This window comes from Mauremys mutica, chromosome 1, assembly GCF_020497125.1.
Source record: "Mauremys mutica isolate MM-2020 ecotype Southern chromosome 1, ASM2049712v1, whole genome shotgun sequence".
In the NCBI taxonomy this organism is placed as follows: Eukaryota; Metazoa; Chordata; order Testudines; family Geoemydidae; genus Mauremys; species Mauremys mutica.
In genome coordinates, this window is record NC_059072.1 from 178,988,277 (window position 1) to 179,006,918 (window position 18,642).

An 18,642-nucleotide genomic window follows, 5' to 3' on the forward strand; every position below is an offset into this window, starting at 1 on the left:
TACTGGCAAGCAAAACCTTAAATTAGAGTGAATAAATGAAGACTCGGCACACCACTTCTGAAAGGTTGCCGACCCCTGCTCTAGATTGATTCTTGCCTGCATATTTATACCTGCCTCTGGAAATTTCCACCACATGTGTCTGACAAAGTGAGTATTCACCCACGAAAGCTTATGCTCCAATACTTGTTATTCTATAAGGTGCCACAGGACTCTGTCGCTTTTTACAGATCCAGACTAACACGGCTACCCCTCTGATACTTGACACCATGCAAGGCACTGCATTTAGCCATATGGAGTGGAAATCCATCAACCTCATGAAGAAACTTGCATAAGTACAGACAGATATCTTCCTTTCCAAATGCAAACGGATGGACATCATACCAAACCAACTGAAGGTGAAAAATCCATTGCTATCTACATACTGCACAGACCACAGTGAGAGATTATGCCATACACTATCAAAGAAACTGAGGAACCACCTGATCAGCATCCTATACAGCGAACAGGAAAACATCAAAAAAAGAGCTCTCCAACCTGGAAACTTTCATAAATAACCAACCTTCCACACAAACGGACTATACTAAAATATGACAGGAGATCTACATTACACACTTCACCTATCTACAAAGGAAAAAGGACCGTAAGCTGTCTAAAATCCTACCTGCCACATGGGGCCACAACAGTGGTACCCCTAACCCACCCAGCAATATCGTCAATTTATCCAGCTACACACTCATCCCGGCAGAAGAGTCTGTCCTATCTCAGGGACTTTCTTTTTGCCCCACCACCCCCATGAACATGATACAGTTCTGCGGTGATCTGGAAGCCTACTTTTGCCGTCTCCGACTCAAAGAATACTTTCAAGATAACACTGAACGGCGCACTGATACACAGATACCCCCTCACCAACAGCAGCTGCAGAACAACTCCACATGGACTCCTCCTGAGAGTCGAAACAACAGTCTGGACCTATACATAGGATGCTTCCGCTGATGTACACAGGCAGAAATTCTGGAAAAACAACATCACTTGCCTCATAACCTAAGTCATGCAGAACGCAATGCCATCCACAGCCTCAGAAACAACCCTGACATTATAATCAAAGAGGCTGATAAAGGAGGTGCTGTTGTCATCATGAACAGGTCTGACTACCAAAAGGAGGCTGCCAGACAATTCTCTAATACCAAATTCTACAGGCCACTTTCCTCAGATCCCACTGAGGAATATACTAAGAAACTGCACCATTTACTCAGGACACTCCCTACACTAACACGGGAACAAATCAACATACCCTTAGAGCCCCGACCAGGGTTATTCTATCTATTACCCAAGATCCACAAACCTGGAAATCCTGGAGTCCCCATCATCTCGGGCATTTGAACTCTCACTGAAGGACTGTCTGGATATGTGGACTCTCTACTCAGACCCTACGCCACCAGCACTCCCAGCTATCTCCGTGACACCACTGATTTCCTGAGAAAACTACAATGCATTGGTGACCTTCCAGAAAACACCATCCTGGCCACTATGGATGTGGAGGCTCTCTACACAAACATCCCACACACAGATGAAATACAAGCTGTCAGGAACAGTATCCCTGATGATGCCACAGCACAACTGGTTGCTGAGCTCTGTGACTTTATCCTCACGCACAATTATTTCAAATTTGGTGACAATATGTACCTCCAGACCAGTGGCACCGCTATGGGCACCCGCATGGCCCCACAATATGCCAACATTTTTATGGCTGACCTGGAACAACGCTTCCTCAGCTCTTGTCCACTCATGCCCCTTCTCTACCTACGCTACATTGATGACATCTTCATCATCTGGACCCATGGGAAGGAGACTCTAGAAGAATTCCACCACGATTTCAACAGCTTCCTCCCTACCATCAACCTCAGCCTGAACCAATCTACTTGGGAGGTCCACTTCCTAGACACCACGGTACAAATAAGTGACAGTCACGTTAACACCATCCTATACCAAAAACCCACCAATCACTATGCCTACCTTCATGCCTTCAGCTTCCATCCCGGACACACCACACAATCCATCGTCTACAGCCAAGCGCTGAGGTATAACCACATTTGCTCCAACCCTTCAGACAGAGACCAACACCTACAAGATCTTCACCAAACATTCTCAAAACTATGATACCCAGATGAGGAAATAAGGAAACAAAATCAACAGAGCCAGACATGTACCCAGAAGCCTCCTGCTGCAAGACAAGCCTAAGAAAGAAACCAATAGAACTCCACTGGCCATCACCTACAGTCCCCAGCTAAAACCTCTCCAATGCATCATCGGTGATCTATAACCCATCCTGGACAATGATCCCTCGCTTTCATAGGCGTTGGGAGGCAGGCCAGTCCTTGCCCACAGACAACCCACCAACCTTAAGCATATTCTCACCAGCAACCACACACTGCACCATAGTAACTCTAACTCAGGAACCAATCCATGCAACAAACCTCGATGCCAACTCTGCCCACATATTTACGCCAGCGACACCATCATAGGACCTAACCAGATCAGCCACACCATCACTGGTACAGTCACCTGCACGTCCACCAATGTAATATACGCCATCATATGCCAGTAATGCCCCTCTGCTATGTACATCGGCCAAACTGGACAGTCCCTATGGAAAAGGATAAATGGACACAAATCAGATATTAGGAATGGCAATATACAAAAACCTGTAAGAGAACACTTCAATCTCCCTGGACACACAATAGCAGATTTAAAGGTAGCCATCCTGCAGCAAAAAAATCTTCAGGACCAGATTTCAAAGAGAAACTACTGAGCTTCAGTTCATTTGCAAATTTGACACATCAGCTCAGAATTAAACAAAGACTGTGAATGGCTAGCCAACTACAAAAGCAGTTTCTCCTCCCTGGTGTTCACACCTCAGCTGCTAGAAGAGGGCCTCATCCTCCCTGATTGAACTAACCTCATTATCTCTAGCCTGATTCTTGCTTGCATTTATATACCTGCCTCTGGAAATTTCCATTACATGCATCCGACGAGGTGGGTATTCACCCAGGAAAGCTCATGCTCCAAAACGTCTGTTAGTCTATAAGGTGCCACAGGACTCTGTCACTTTTTACAGATCCAGACTAACACGGCTACCCCTCTGATAATGGTTTTTGTTACACAACAATTTATTAAAGAAAAATACAACAAAAAACTTCTCTTTTTGAATAAGAATTTCAGAAGAGCACGCTGCCAACTCTTTCAAAAACGATCATTATGGGCATGATCATTCTTTTTCATGCTACAGCAGGACAAGTAATGAGACTGGATATGACACTCTACAAGAGGATGAGTTTCCTAGATTATTAAAATATATTGCAATTCCCCACTCCCAGTGGGTACATGCAATTTCAGGAATTTTATGAGCAATCATCTCTTTATGTGCGATCATTGCAGACAACTGACTTGAACATTTACATTTATTCCATGATATATTATTCTCCATATGACAAGATAGTTTTCTCTCAGAGTTACCTGCAGTTCTGTTTTTAAATATTCTTGCATTTATGCTACTGAAATACTTTAAGAAACAAGCATTTATGATTAAACTATTGCACTTGAATCTTATTTTCTGGAGGGGTTTGTTTGTTAAAAAAAACTTCCTTGCAAAATGAACACACTGTGAAGGGATATAGAAACAAAACCAAACATTACATAGACCTACAGGCGCAAAATGAGTACAGGCCAACATAAAAGTGACTAATCTTTGCTCAAGAAAGCTTTGTGATGTGTTAACATCAAAAGGTTTAGGGAGTCCATTTAGGCATTCTGAGGTTTGGTTGGTTAGAGTACAGAATACCACAGTGCTTTTCATTTTCACAGTACTTTACAAAAAGCAACTGATTCTTCACAACATCCTTGTGAAATAATTAAGCATAATTATCCTCCCCCACTCTTTTCTTCCGTCCCAGATGAGGGAACCGATGCTGAGAGTTTAAGTGAGGAGCCCAAGGCCACAGAGGGAGTCTTCTCAGATCTAGGAGTACAACTCTGGGATCTGACTCCCAGTTCTGTGCCATGCCTCAAATCCCTCCAACCTTCTCTTCAAAGATTCATTGTCCTCCATGACCTCTCCTCCCAAGTAGGCCTACAACTTTCTATCTCTCTACATATTATGACCTAGACCCACCAACAACCCTATCACTAAACCTTCCCCCCCACCTCTGATTTCTCTCTCTATTCCCAAGGCCGCCACCTCAGATCACACACTGGCACCACTTTCTAGCCTAGTTGATCTCACAGAGGAGGCTCACCACAACTCTAAGCTCTGTGCTAGATCCTCTATAGTTCAGTTAGTGCAGGGGTTCTCAAACTGGGGGTCGGGACCCCTCAGGAGGTCACATGGTTATTACATGGGGGGTCGTGAGGTGTCAGCCTCCATCCCAACCCCGCTTTGCCTCCAGAATTTATAATGGTGTTACATATATTAAAAAAGTATTTTTAATTTATAAGGAGAGTCACACTCTGAGACTTGCTATGTGAAAGGGGTCACCAGTACAAAAGTTTGAGAACCACTGAGTTAGTGGGCACCCCATTAAATAGTTTAGGTAACCCTTAGCTCTGCACACAGACTAAATCACACACTGGCTCCCAGCAGATGGCTCAACAGATGGAGAGGACAAGCAACCCACCTCTTTTCCTGTTTAGAGACTAGCATGGAAATTCTACTCCTGTTCAAGAAAGTTTGGGAGTTAGAATGGAAGCTGGAATTAATTCACCCTTGACTAGACTGGATGTTACCAAGCGCCTACTATAAAGCACAGGGTTACAAGTATATATGACCTCTAAGAAGCTATTGTGACAAAGACAGACCACAATTCCAGAGGAAGTAAAAATTATAAGTCTCAAATCTGTAATTTCCAGAATTTCTTCAGGTGATTGCAAGCAGGTAAGTCTCAAACATATGGATCCAGACAGTAAAAGCAATTGGCGGCTCACCTGGGCTTTGCAGAAAGGATGCAGGTGGGTTCAGAGGCAGAAGATCCACCCTCGTTGCCAAAATGTTGCATCAACTAGGCAAGGTACTAACAACTTCAACAGGACTTTATTTTTACAGTGGAAACCTCTTTACCAAGCTACTGCTGCACACTCTAACTCTCACTCAGCCTCCTCAACTCTTCCCCCCGTCCTTCCTGTTTCCTGTCCTTTCAGACTCCCAACAGCCAGTGATCCCAGTTCTAATAATTACAAGCACATCTAACTCCACAGTACCAAACTTCCAAGAACAGGTGCAATGGGTCAGTCTCTAAAGATGTCAGGGCCGGCTCCAGGCACTAGCATTCCAAGCTGGTGCTTGGGGTGGGAATCTGCAAGGGGCGGCAGTCCCTGTTGTTTTGCCCCCAAGCAGCGCGCCGAATTGCCGTCGCGGACGGCAGGGGCAGTCTGTGTGCCCTTAGGGCGGCAGGCGCATTTCCACGGTGGCAGCAATTCGGCAGCAGCTTCTATGTTTAGCTGTCCGCGGTGGCTTCAGCTAAACATAGAAGCTGCTGCCGAATTGCTGCCACTGTGGAAATGCGCCTGCCACCCTAAGGGCACACAGACTGCCCCTGCCGTCCGTGACAGCAATTCGGCGCGCTGCTTGGGGCGGCGAAAACTGTAGAGCCGGCCCTGAAAGGTGTAGCAGTTTATTTCAATGAAGCAGCCCAGCGTTCACATGAGAGCCTAACCTCAACTATCTGAAATTCATTGGCGTGTAAAATTCGGTTAGAACTCTCATGAAAACAAGCTCTCTGGCAGTCGCCAGTACTTTGGCTGTTGGTCCCAAATAGAAATGAAAAGACGAAAGGTGAACCAGATTTTTCTTCAACATTCAATCAAAGGAACAGAGGTCTGGATTAGTTTTTATTGTAGCCAAGCCAGCTAAATTTATCTTTAGTTATCAAGGTGGGCTTGATACTAAAGTGCTTTCTGAGAGGTGCTGAGCACCCAAAACTTCCACTGACTTCAGTGGAAGCTGAGAGTGCTCAGTACTTTGCAGAATCAAGAACACATACCACTAATGTGTCAGCACATCAGTTCTTTGAATTACATGTCATTATATCCTGTGTAATCAACATATAGAAGATTTATTTTTCCACAGAGAGGTGGCTCAGTTATGCAACCATCCAACGAAGCAACATGCAAGAAAACATGCAGAGCAAAATGAGAAATACATCTTTTCTCTAAAGAAAAGATAATTTTTTAAAAAAAAATTTGGAACCATCAGATACCAAAGATGCTTTCATTTCAAAGCGTAAGCTCAATAACTAAAACAAATTAAAAAAAAAAACCTGTTGCCATATCAAAAATAGAGTAAGGCACTCTAGAAAGGTAAAATAAGCCATTTCTCACATGTTCTTAAAGAACAATATGGTAATTAATTCAGAATAGAATTAAAATGAAAACTAGCAGCAAGTGCAGTTGAATATGATTTTGCTAGGGATGAGTTTTCACAGCACAAAGCTACAGGACCTTCTCTGGTAAAGATTTTCAGGATCGTAACATATTGTTGTACAACTTTACACAACATTAAGGACCAGATCCTGATTCTGCTTTCCTGCTGTGGCACAGTTTCTTCAGTTAGGCAAGGCAGGTTTGGGCACTCTAGGCCAGATTTGCTGAACTAACTGTTAGACATCTAGATACCTTTAAAAATCTGGTCCGTAATTCCTAACTACTGGTAAAAGTGCTAATGAAACACCGCAAGGGTACCCACTGAATTTAGAATTGCAGACTCAGTCACGCGCTTATTTAAAGTAAGTACATTTTGCAAAAAACATTATGAAAAACTAAAAGCCATTTGAAGCCCGCTAGTGTATTTGTCTAAATGTTTTAATGTTTGTGAAATATTTTGAAAATAAAACAGTCTCCTGCCTAGTATGGATTACTAGCCTACAAAATGTAATTGTCAGCAATATTGTGTATTTTACAATGTAACACTAGAGCTCCCTCTCTCAAGGCTTGAGTTCAGTGTTCAATATTTAACAACTCTACAAAGCCCTGAGCAAGATAGACTGGCGCAGAGAAGACTGAGGGCAGCACTGCTGCACAAATGTGCCGAATGTGCTCCCTCAGCACCTGCTACTATATGCCATTAGGCACACAGAGGGTGGCTTTCAACAGCCACAAGCTAGACGTGATCAGGAGAGTTTTATGATAACAGTTAGCCAGGCTTCAGCATGGAAGAGCTTGGGTAAAACCTTTCTTCATCCCCTTCCTACTACTGTAGTCTCAAAGGACAAGGGAGAATTTGGTCCTAAATTAAAATACAAGAAACAACCAGAGCCAGGATATTTTGGTGGGCCTCTTAAAATAACTGAATCATCTTTAAAAAGCTGGCTTAAGAGTGGGAAAATGAATTCTGATCTGGTCTGAGCCCCTCTATACTGAATTTCAGCCCAAAGTAAGATTTTATGGCCAAAATAATTTCTACACTCTGGCCAGATATTCCATAGGCTTCACCTCACCATTCTAGTCAAAGCTCTACCCCAGCCAAACTCTAGATTGTCTTCTTACAGGCCTGTCACCTGCTGCCTCTGCTCCTCCCATGCTTCCCTCTTAAACAACCAATTCTGATTCCTTGTACTCATCTTCACACCTTCTTTCATGATGCTATTTATGCCTGACATTCCATGTCCCCACTTCCATTGCAAGCGGCCAACTTTCTTTATTCAAATCTGGCCTAAAAATACACACACTTTTTTCGGCAATGATAATCTCCTTAAGGAAAGAAGGCTTTGGGAATCTTCTAGATACCATAGTTGCTCTTTGGAAATCAAACCATCAATTCATCGTCCAGTGTATGTCACATTATCACTCTGGGCTGATTTTCTTTACTAATTTATAAGGGAAGTCAGTCTCTTGGAACATGGACCAGATGTTCCAGTCTGCTGTGTGCAGCATCAAGTACAACAAACCTCATCGGTGATCTGTAAGGAGAACACTAATAGAGCCTTACTGCTATGCTATGAGAAAACAAGTTAAATCCTGGTCCATGTATCAAATCCAAGGCCACATTTCAACTCCATGTCAGATTATGACCCTTGCTAGAACAATCAGTAAAACATATGTTCAATCAGTAACCTTATGATTTTAGAGTTACTAACAATCTAGGTATATCATATCATTTCTGGGACAGTTATCCCTATGAACAGATTACAAAGAGAGAGATTTACCATAAATTGTTTGAATGAGGACTTTTGGAATCACAGTTAAATGGTTTACAACCCAGGTAATTTTTCTTAAGGCAGGATCCCCCAGGGCATAGGAAAAGGCTCTTTAGAAAAATCTCCATTTCAAAATCCTACATATTCTCTGTTTTCTTGTTTCAGAAGGAGAAACCAACATTTTAACGGCTGATCATACTGGTTTAAACCACAACATACAATTCTATACAAACTAACAAACTCTTTTTTTTACAAAGGAAGCTCATTCAAGATCTGCCTAATATCCTGGTATTCCCAATTAATGAATTAGGTCACCTTACCTTTAGATAGAAAGCCCAGCGCAAGCACGTCTGCATCTGCCTCCATCTCCAGATTGAACACATCATTTCCGTGGCTCAACAAGCCTTCAGGCGTCTGCTCCTTCCCACATTGAAAGTTTATTATCTCAAATCTGCTAAGAAACAGATAAATAAAATAGTCAGTTCCCACTTTCCCCACTCCCAGCAAAAACGGTGATGTTGTGAGGACAGTGGACCTAATGGGAAGCAAAAGATAAAGGTCTGAAACACATGCAATATGAAAGGCAGGTCTTTCGCTATTTAACCATAGCAACTGCAACAATTCCATGACAGACTGGAAGGGATTTTCTTACTCTGCAGAGGATGCTAAATGAGACTTCTAAAATGGTATCCTCCATTAAGATAATTATGTGGGGGGCGGAGGGACACATTCAACTATACATGAAAGCTACAGCTGTATTAACACTTCAGCTGGCAGCACAATTTGCCACAGAGCAGAAGACATGGATTCAGTATCAAATACAGGATTTCTCTCTTCCCCAAAGCCAGGGGGGACACAAAGGGAACGACAACTTCTGCAGAAGGCAAACAGAAATCATTCTGGGATCCTTCGCTGAGTTTGCCCATCCTGTGGTGTGAGCAAGGACAGTGAACAGAGGAAGGGGATTAAAAGTGGAAACAACTGCATCCTCAAATGACAGGTTGTCCTTACTAGACTGGAATGAGTTTGGGATGAGTGTTCTGTTTTAATTCTAATTTAGACTAACCATGAAGAAAGTGTCTGAAAGTGACTGGTCAACATAATTATATAAATCCCCAAAACAGGCATGTGGCACATCTTTTTAATAACAATTCACAAAAGTCTACCAGGAGAAAACAAAATCCACAAGGGCAGCAGACTGAGCAGAATAAAGAGGGATTCATTATCCTGAACTCCAGGGTTGACAATGTCCAGAGGGCAAGTACAGAGAATGGGAAGCAAGAGCCTATGCTTAAATGCCAAAATACTCCCTGCCTCAAATCAGACAAAAACAGTCAGCTTTCAATACATGCACTTTGCACAGGCAGAGGAAGCAAAAGAGAAAAGAAAAGAAGAACAGTACAGAGCATAAAAATATTCTTTTATTTACAAATGTAGGATGAACTGTTAGCAGATCTCATCTGCAATCAAACAGTGGATCATTTCAGAAAACTACTTCAATGAAATTTAATTAAACCTTTAATACTTGGTGGTAAACTGTGAAAAAAATAGACATCTAAATTTGAAAAAAGAATATAAGTGAAATATTAAATATATATGGTCTCCTTTGTGGGTGCAATTTGTACCTACATATTTGAGACCCTAAGTAAATTGCAGAAAAATCTGACTATGGCTGTTGCTCCTCTCACCACCTGACAGGGAGTGCAAATAAGCTGGAGGCACAAGCAATTAATTTTGCAGGCATAAATTGCATCCACCAACAGACTGAAAAAAAGTTCATTAAAAATACACTCATTTTTCTGGAAGAAATTCTATCTAAACGTAAAATCAGAAAACAAACTATGCAGGGATCTTTCATTTCCCCATAGCTTTATTACTAACTGCATTTGGAACAAAAATCCTTTTCTCTTACTTCTAAGCTTTTCTGTTCCTGATTTCCCACCAGAAATCATAATATTCTGTTTGTGACATCTCGGTTAGCTTGTGTGAAGAAGAGCACAGTATGTCATCACTGACTGAGGAGGAGAACTTGAAGTGGGAATATGCAGGAGCAGAAAGACTCCTAAAGAAACAAAGATCTCACAAGCCTCAGCTCAAACGACTTGTACAGTTTGTTTTAATTTCAGTTATTTTCCTAAAAAAAGGTTGGTTCTCATTGGCTGGTTAAAACATACTGTTTTGCCACTCAATTTCGTATAGGTTTTGCCCTACATTTGGTGCTTCTCATTGCTAACAAGAAGAGTCGATTAGATCCATAAACATTTATTTATGCAAATATAGAGTTTAACACACTTATTTAGACTCTTAATTTTTACTTTTCTATGTTATACAATGGCAAAAGATGCATTTCTTCATTACTAGATGATTAATTTTTTACTCATGATTTGCATCAAGCTTTATCTGGATGGAAATTAGAATGCAATTAAAAATGGATGAACAGCCCTGGTCTTTTCCTATTGGTTAAATAAAATAAAAAAACCATACATTTGCCAGATACATAAGGAAAAAAGTAACTTTATTAAAACATGTTTTGCATTTAAAGCTAACTGATTTATTAAACAAAAGTAAATATAATCTGTAGATAGTCAACTAAACTGATTATTTCTGGTCACCATGTCCTTCAAGCTTTTAGAAGTAGCAGCTCTCCATCCTCTCACACATAATTCATAGGTTGGAAGAAAAAGACAAGCTTTCCTGCTTTTTCAGCTCCCCCTTGGTTTCTCAACTTTGAATGAACTAATCCTTGAACTGAGTTAGCTGAACAAACTGAAACAAAGAAAATATTCTCTCTGTACCTGCAAAAGAGACTACTGATGTCAAAAGGGGATTTAGAACTTCAACAAACTCTGGTTCTAGGTGCTTACCCAGTTACTTCCACCAGTGCAGTGATTTGACTTTCTTTAAAATTTGGGCCAAAAACATATACTGCTTAATAATTTGTTTTAATTAATTTAATAGATGACACCGTGTTTAGACCTTAACACAGGCAGTCAATTTCATGTTTAATTTGAAACAGGTTTCTTTTTTAAGTATCTAAACAAAAAGCTGATCTTTTTGATGAAAAAAAGCCCAACAACAATTTTTATCCATACTGATCACAAATATTTTTTAAAATCTTGACCCATACTTCCAGTGCTGAAGCCTGGGGAGGGGGGGTGGCTGCAGTAAACAATTAAGTCTCAACAGCACCTGTTGCATAAAGTAGAAAATTGTTTAACTTTCTCATCAGAAATATTTTGTTGTTTAATTTTATGCATTTGACGATATTGCTAAGAGAAGCTTTTAAAAAAAATATAAGACAATACTAAGCTTCATCCTAGCAGTTTGGTTCATATAGCTTCCAATCCAGCATCTGAAGCGAAAAAGGAGTTTTGGATTCACTTTAGTTGGTCAAGGACTGTGCCCAAATGGTTTTATAACTAATAAACTACATTGGTCCATTTTATTGGTATCCAATTTTTGGTGCGGACAGAGAACCATAATGTGGTTACAAGTGGCATTTCTCAATTTATTAATCAAGTGACCCCTTTACTTGACTAACATTTGTACAGTCAATATATCTCAGTAATTACTGGAGATAGAGGTCTTATTCCTCTCCATTTCAGGCTGCAGATCCTAGTAAAGTCTGCCTACCTTACTCCAAAAGGCAGGATACTGGAATAGATGGAGCACAGCTCTGATCTGGTATGGTAATTACTATATTCCAGCATGAGTTTCAGACCACTGAGATCTTCATTTATTATCGTTTAATAACAAGTCACCACCTACCTATCCTGCAACCATAAATTGGGGACTCAGGCATCTTCAAGGCAACCCTCTTACTACAAATTACAGATATGTAACTTCCCATTTGGTTCAGTGACTGAATCTTATCTCGTCCATCATTGCACTATAGACTGGATACCCCAATGTGTCCTATTTACTCTCTCAATAAAAGGACTGGAAAGCCCACTGTAACTTCCTTTTGCACCCTTCTTTCAGCGGTCAGAAACCCTACAACTCTGTGACATACCAGGTAGCCAGTGGCACCCCATCCAGTCTACATATAGGGATCAGAGCATCAGAGTATTGTTGTCACCTGAGACGGAATTTTACTTATGTTCCTCTCTGTGCGGAATAGGTGTGCATGCACAAGCTTTCCTTGGCAAACTCCTATGGGAAAAAAATCAGAGCAACAGACCAAGAAGTCTAGCAATCTGTTTATACTTGGAAGCCTCCTCCCCAAAATGAAAAGGGCTAGCAGTATTTTACTCTACACAAAACCTTGGATTAGGTGGAATGGAAGTTAACACACACAGGCAGAGGTAACTTCTAATAATTAAAAATATTTGTGCATGCTACTATCAGTTAGTAAAATATCCCTATGCACTAGCTCTCATATAAGATTAATGAATAATATAAGCTTCAAGTTTTTACATGAGTCATGCAGCTTTGGGAGTGGACAGAAAAGGCTGGCTTTTGAGAGCTTTCCAAAGTCTTGTGCACCTAAACATAAAACTTGCCCCATTAATCTCAAACTTTCAAAAACAAGTCTCTGACACTGCAATCAGATTCACATGGCCAGACCTTTGTGCCCGCACTGAATCTCATAGAAATCTGTGAGCCTCAAAACCTGTGTGTCAGGGCTCACCCATGTGAATCTGACTGTTGAATTGGGACCTATATGCTCCTCTAGGGAAGGACTACACAAAATATTTTGAAGTAGAAAGAAGTTTATCCCACAAAGCTAACCTCTTACAGAAACACTCTTCCAACCTTAAGTCTATAATACCTATGTTCAGGTAGATAAGTTAACCCACAAGTCTTTGAGGAGAAATCACCCCAATTTCCTCCCAGAGGACCACTCACACACATGAACATTACAGAAGTGTAAGTAATTTCAAGGAATATCTGGCCAACTTCCCATAAACAACATATTTTTTTAAAACTGACCATCTAACAATAAGTAAGCAGAGGTGAGGGGGGGGGAGGGGGCGAAACCAAGGGCTTGTCTACACTTACCCGGGGATCGATGTGCAGTGATTGATGCATCAGCGGTCGATTTAGCAGGTCTAGTGAAGACCTGCTAAAGCGACCACAGACTGCTCTCCCATCGACTCCTGGGTTCCACTGGATCAAGAAGAGTAAGAGGAGTCGACGGGAGAGCTAAGCTACATCAACTTGAGTTACACTATTCACGTAACTCAAATTGCGTAGCTTAGATCGACTTTTTCCTGTAGTGTAGACAAGGCCTAACAGATGAGACGGCAAAACTTGCTAAAATGCTGTCACCTAGTTAGAGATTTTTAGGATCTAGAACTCTATCAATATTTACACCACCAAGAGGAACAATACACCGTGAGCTTCTGGGAATGAGTTAAACTTTTTTAAAGAGAGAAGTAAATCTGTTTTATTGAAGAAAAACTACAATCAGCCAATGTTGGAAACTACATCTCAAAGGAAATAAACACATCACTGCTGTGTGGTCTGAGGCTCTTAGCATACATATTAATAAGTAAAACATGATGGAAGCAAAGAATACAGCAGAAAGACAGGAGGGTCTGGAAAGCCTCCAAGTTTAATTGAATAGTCAGATCACATGGCACAAATTTGTGTGGAAGGCATTGAGATGAGCAATTCTGTTCACCATAAATTGAAACAATGTACCTCTGCCCTGTACATCATGCGCAAAACCTCTTACTATCGTCCAGTATAATTTTAAATTAAAAATCTGTACAACACAGCCAGATACCTACAGGTAGTAGAAGAAAGGTCTTTATAATCCAAACATTTTAAAATATACTATATGCATACCCCAAAAAACACTGACATTTTCAGGCAAAGGATTAATCAAACTGATGTTAGACTGAAAATTTATCATTTCCTTCTCACATTTCCTGTATACGTTTTGCCAGCACACAGAAAATACATGGTGTTCTTCTACCAGAATTCTAAGGTAGAATGTATTCCATCATAAAACTTTTCCATTGAGATCTACGAATAGCACAAGCTTTTGAAACCAAGATTTAATGCTGCAAGAGTTCTGATGAAAACAGTGAAGTTATGGGCAATATGCAGACAATATTTTGGTTCCACTTTCAGATACCCACCTCTTCAGTGAAAATCCTAAAACTGGGAGAAAAATTCCCCAAGATCTCTTAATATATAATAAGGAAGGAAAATCATGAGGTAACATTTTTTTCCCTTTATTGCTCCAGGCTCATGATTTCCTTGTCCTTGGGCTGCACAGAAGGCAAATTCTTATTTGTCCATCACCATATGGACTAATTCCTCCCCTCTCTGGAAAACCTCTCCCCCCACCTTTAAAAGAGTTTCCAAAGCTGTAACATTGAACACAGTACTCAGGACAAAGAATAATAAGTTTTACTCAAGAGTTACATTTTCCTGAAATATCCTTCCACGGAACTCACCATTACTGAACTTCCACTTTTCCTACAAGGGTGGGTAGGAATAGGAAGCCTGGCTACTGAAAGAAAGAAGATGATCAGGTAACAAAGTTTTCCTTTATATATCACATCCAAGCTTGCCATTCCTACAAAAGCAAAGTCCCCAGAGAAGGGAACTTTAACCTGTAATGACACCATAATACTTAAAAGCAGCAAAGAGTCCTGTGGCACCTTATAGACTAACAGATGTATTGGAGCATTAGCTTTCGTGGGTGAATACCCACTTCGTCGGATGCATGTAGTGGAAATTTCCAGGAGCAGGTATATATATGCAAGCAAGAATCAGGCTAGAGATAACGAGGTTAGTTCAATCAGGGAGGATGAGGCCCTCTTCTAGCAGTTGAGGTGTGAACACCAGGGAGGAGAAACTGCTTTTGTAGTTGGCTAGCCATTCGCAGTCTGTGTTTAATCCTGAGCTGATGGTGTCAAATTTGCAGATGAACTGAAGCTCAGCAGTTTCTCTTTGAAGTCTGGTCCTGAAGTTTTTTTGCTGCAGGATGCCTGCCTTTAAATCTGCTATTGTATGTCCAGGGAGATTGAAGTGTTTTCCTACAGGTTTTTGTATATTGCCCTTCCTAATATCTGATTTGTGTCCATTTATCCTTTTCCGTAGGGACTGTCCAGTTTGGCTGATGTACATAGCAGAGGGGCATTGCTGGCATATGATGGCATATATTACATTGGTGGACGTGCAGGTGAATGAACCGGTGATGGTGTGGCTGATCTGGTTAGGTCCTATGATGGTGTCGCTGGCGTAAATATGTGGGCAGAGTTGGCATCGAGGTTTGTTGCATGGATTGGTTCCTGAGTTGGAGTTACTATGGTGCAGTGTGCAGTTACTGGTGAGAATATGCTTAAGGTTGGTGGGTTGTCTGTGGGCGAGGACTGGCCTGCCACCCAAGGCCTGTGAAAGTGAGGGATCGTTGTCCAGGATGGGTTGTAGATCCCTGATGATGCATTGGAGAGGTTTTAGCTGGGGACTGTATGTGATGGCCAGTGGAGTTCTGTTGGTTTCTTTCTTGGGCTTGTCTTGCAGTAGGAGGCTTCTCGGTACACGTCTGGCTCTACTGATCTGTTTCCTTATTTCCTCATGCGAGTATCATAGTTTTGAGACTTCTTGGTGAAGATCTGGTAGGTGTTGGTCTCTGTCTGAGGGGTTGGAGCAGATGCGGTTGTACCTCAGTGCTTGGCTGTAGACAATGGATCGTGTGGTGTGTCCGGGATGGAAGCTGGAGGCACGAAGGTAGGCATAGCGGTCAATGGGTTTTCGGCATAGGGTGGTGTTAACATGACCATCTCTTATTTGCACTGTGTTGTCTAGGAAGTGGACCTCCCATTTAGATTGGTCCAGGCTGAGGTTGATGGTGGGGTGAAAGCTGTTGAAATTGTGGTGGAATTTCCCATGAGTCCAGATGAGTCCAGATGATGACGATGTCATCAATGTAGCGTAGGTAGAGAAGGGGCATGAATGGACGGGAGCTGAGGAAGCGTTGTTCCAGGTCAGCCATAAAAATGTTGGCATATTGTGGGGCCGTGCGGGTGCCCATACTGGTGCCACTGGTCCGGAGGTATATTATGTCATCAAATTTGAAATAGTTGTGTGTGAGGATAAAGTCACAGAGCTCAGCAACCAGTTGTGCTGTGGCATCATCAGGGATACTGTTCCTGACAGCTTGTATTCCATCTGTGTGTGGGATGTTTGTGTAGAGAGCCTCCACATCCATGGTGGCTAGGATGGTGTTTTATTGAAGATCACCAATGCATTGTAGTTTTCTCAGGAAATCAGTGGTGTCACGGAGATAGCTGGGAGTGCTGGTGGCGTAGGGTCTGAGTAGAGAGTCCACATATCCAGGCAGTCCTTCAGTGAGAGTGCCAATGCCTGAGATGATGGGGCGTCCAGGATTTCTGGGTTTATGGATCTTGGCTAGTAGATAGAATAACTCTGGTCAGGGCTCTAAGGGTATGTTGATTTGTTCCCGTGTTAGTGTAGGGAATGTTCTGAGTACGTGGTGCAGTTTCTTAGTGTATTCCTCAGTGGGATCTGAGGGAAGTGGCCTGTAGAATTTGATATTGGAGAGTTGTCTGGTGGCCTCCTTTTGGTAGTCAGACATGTTCATGACGACAACAGCACCTCCTTTATCAGCCTCTTTGATTATAATGTCAGGGTGGTTTCTGAGGCTGTGGATGGCATTGCGTTCTGCACGACTTAGGTTATGAGGCAAGCAATGTTGTTTTTCCAGAATTTCTGCCTGTGCACATTGGTGGAAGTATTCTATGTATAGGTCCAGACTGTCGTTTTGACTCTCAGAAGGAGTCCATTTGGAGTTGTTCTGCTGCTGCTGCTGTTGGTGGGAGGGTATCTGTGTATCACTGCGCTGTTCAGTGTTATCTTGAAAGTATTCTTTGAGTCGGAGACGGCAAAAGTAGGCTTCCAGATCGCCGCAGAACTGTATCATGGTTGTGGGGGTGGCAGGGCAGAAAGAGAGTCCCTGAGATAGGACAGACTCTTCTGCTGGGCTGGGTGTGTGGTTGGATAGATTGACGATATTGCTGGGTGGGTTAGGGGTACCACTGTTGTGGCCCCATGTGACAGGTAGGTTTTTAGACAGCTTACAGTAGAAAGGTGAAATGTGTAATGTAGATCTCCTGTCTTATTTTAGTGAAGTCCATTTGTATGGAAGTTTGGTTATTAATGAGAGTCTCCAGGTTGGAGAGCTCTTTTCTGATGTTTTCCTGTTTGCTGTATAGGATGCTGATCAGATGGTTCCTCAGTTTCTTTGATAGAGTATGGCATAATCTCTCACTGTGGTCCAGAATACATGTATCTATGAAAAGGTGGTCCCCATTGCTCAAAGCATCTTTCTGTTATAGATGGCATGTGTCATGGCTTGGACATCCAGGTTAGTGTTTTGAGAAAATATTTACTGATAATCAGTGTCTGCCCTGCAGATCTCCTCCTGAGAGGCAAAGGAGAATTAATGTGATCCACAATGCATTTCCTTTGAAGTCAGTGGCAATGCTGGATCTGCTCCTGGTGGCAGTGCTGTTTTCTCCCTCTGCTGCTACTCTGTCATAGGATTTGATCTGCCCATGGGTATTCTAACATAGAGCAGACCAGCAGCCATAATTTGCCCTCATGTAAGGGTTACAGTAAGCAGTGAAGCTAGCACAGAACCTGGGCTTGTTCTGGTCTTGTTCTGGTCAGGCCTGCCTATTATGCTAAGAGGTAGCAAGAGGAGAAGAATACATAGGTACTACAAAGAGAAACAAAGAGCCAAGAGAACTGAAGATTTAGGCAAGAGGTACCTGTACAGATTGAAGACTCCAGATAGGCAACATTGCTGGAGTTAGGAATTTATCTTTTTGTTTCTAAGAGAGACAGCCCTGAAAAGTAGGCAGGAGTTTCAGTCCAGCTTTTTGCTGCTTTGGGAGCAGAGAAGTCTGTAGGAGGATAGTCTCCAAGCTACTCCCAAAGGTCCCATATTGTCACTCCCCTCCAATGCAAGCTAAAGGAGAAGAAACCCCATAGGAGGACAAGTGGACAAGACCGTGCCAAGAATGGAAGAAAAACAACAAATCACCACTATTCCCTTTGAATGATTAAACCACTCACCTTCAGAAACTGAGCAGAGCCCTGTTATCTTTGCACAGAATACCTTTGAATCTGATTGGTCTTGTTCAGAAAAGGTACCAAAGCTGCCTGTAGGTGCTTGAAAGCACCACAGCCTCAGACTCTCTTATGCTTTTTAATAGAAGACAAAGCATAGAAGATAAGTAACTTTGTACTTATTTGAAGGGGAGGGCTGCTTTAATATTTTCACATTCTTATGTGCTCCTTATAATTTATAGATAATAAATTCCAACTGCTATAAAATCAACAGTGGAATAAAACAGAAAAACGTAACAAAGATTTATCCAGCAGCTCACCCAGCAAGAGCAGCTCACCGAGAAACTGGAAAGGCTTGGAAATTTAAAAGTGTGTGTGTGTGCGCGCGCATCTGCGTGTGTATAGA

The 18,642-nt window shown here is 41.9% G+C and overlaps 1 protein-coding gene across 8 annotated transcripts in view; it reads right to left on the reverse strand.

The window, feature by feature from the left end:
• HTR1F (5-hydroxytryptamine receptor 1F) overlaps nt 1–18,642 on the reverse strand; it is a 206,986-nt gene that overhangs the window by 128,061 nt on the left and 60,283 nt on the right. For 5 of the 8 annotated variants that reach the window (XM_045002070.1, XM_045002069.1, XM_045002063.1 and 2 more), the window contains exon 2: nt 8,504–8,637. The gene's annotated coding sequence lies outside the window, so the exon portion shown is untranslated. The remainder of the gene's footprint in view (nt 1–8,503; nt 8,638–18,642) is intronic. The other 3 variants (XM_045002066.1, XM_045002064.1, XM_045002065.1) reach the window with 1 other exon arrangement.